Below are 1885 nucleotides of genomic sequence, written 5' to 3' on the forward strand. Positions count from 1 at the left end.
TAGATCGGTTACTGCTGCTACAATGATAGGTTATCAATATTTAATTGAGTTTGAACGTGGTGTTATAGTTGGCGCACGAGCGGTGGGACACAGCGTCTCCCAGGTAGCCATGAAGTGGGGATTTTCTCGTTCGACCATTTCACGAGTTTACCGTGAATATCAAGAATACGGTAAAACATCAAATCTCCGACATCGCTGTGGCCGGAAAAAGCTCCTGCAAGAACGGTACCAACGACCATTGTAGAGAATGGTTCAACGTGACAGAAGTGCAACACTTCCGCAAATTGCTGCAGATTTCAGGGCTGGGCCATCAAGTGTGAGCGTGCGAACCATTCAACGGAACATCATCGATATGGGCTTTCAGAGTCGGAGGCCCACTCGTGTACCCTTGACCACTGCACAACACAAAGATTTATGCCTCGTCCGGGCCCGTCAACACCAACATTGGACTGTTGATGCCTGGAAACATGTTACCTAGTCGGACGAGTCTCGTTTTTAAACTGTATCGAGTGCAAGGACGTGTACAGGTATGGAGATAACCTAATGAATCCATGGATCCTGCATGTCAGCAGGAGACTGGTCAAGCCGGTGGAGGTCCTGAAATGGCGTGGGGCGTATGCAATTGGAGTGATGTGGGACCCCTGATACGTCTAGGTACGACGCTGACACGTGACACGTACGTGAGCGTCCTGACTGATCACCTGCATCTGTTCAAGTCCATTGTGCATTCCGACGGACTTCGGAAATTCCAGCCATACAAAGCGACACCCCACACGTCCAGAATTGCTCCAGTAACACTTTTCTGAGTTTAAACACTTCTATTAGCCACCAAACTCCCCGGACATGAATATTATTGAGCGTATCTGTGATTCCTTGCAACGTGCTGTTCAGAAGAGATCTCCACCCCGTCGTACTCTTGCAGATTTATGAACAGCCCTGCAGGATTCATTGTGTCAATTCCCTCTAGCAGTACTTCAGACATTAGTTGAGTGCATGCCACGTCGTGATGCGGGCACTTCTGCATGCTCGCCGGGGCCCTACACGATATTAGGCAGGTGCACCAGTTTCTTGGCTCTTCAGTGTATATTGGTGAGTCAGAGCAGTAGTATTCGGTGCACTACAAGTGTTTTGTATTTGTTCGTGTGCAGATGTACTGATAACATATCCGTTATATGTTTGTTTCGCAGTGCACTTGTCTTGACCAGGTCCCTTCTCACTTAAGGGCATAGCAAATTGTTTCTTTTCGTTAATGTGTTCCAATGAACCCACTCCGAATATAAATTTTAAGTTATGTAAAGAATTTTGAAAGTTGTTGGCCAATTGTGGTACCTGAAGGTGTTTTGGTATTTTGGGCGTCTGGTCCGATGGTGTACTGCTTTAATGGCCAGACAGGGCCTGTTTTTTTGAAATAAGTTCCATGGAATAGTCATTACCGTTATTGTTAAATCTTGTGGCGTTCAGCGCTACGGTACTTGCATAACTGTATATGCGTAACTGGAAGTGCGTAGTTTATTTCAAAGGGTTTTATACTCGTAAAAATGTTATTGTTGATAGCCATTGCGCAAATTTCATGATTCAAGAACTTGTACAGTCATTTAAAGAATTTGTTGTTTTTATGTTTTAAGATTATTTTGGGATACCTGGAGTTTCTTACTTGCCTTCTTTTAAATTGTGAAGTAGATTTTTTTTTTTTTACATTGTGACATTGTGATACTTGTTCGTGACTGAGCTCAGTGTTGAACAGTTAAAAGGCGTTATGCTGTGAAGTGCAAATTTAAACAGTGCCACACAAATTCGTTGTGAAATTAAATTTTAAAATCTGTTGAATAAAAGCTTTCAAGGGTGACAGACCACTCACAGCTCAGCCCAGTCCTACCACTCCCAC

Source organism: Schistocerca serialis, chromosome 1, assembly GCF_023864345.2.
Source record: "Schistocerca serialis cubense isolate TAMUIC-IGC-003099 chromosome 1, iqSchSeri2.2, whole genome shotgun sequence".
NCBI lineage: Eukaryota > Metazoa > Arthropoda > Insecta > Orthoptera > Acrididae > Schistocerca > Schistocerca serialis.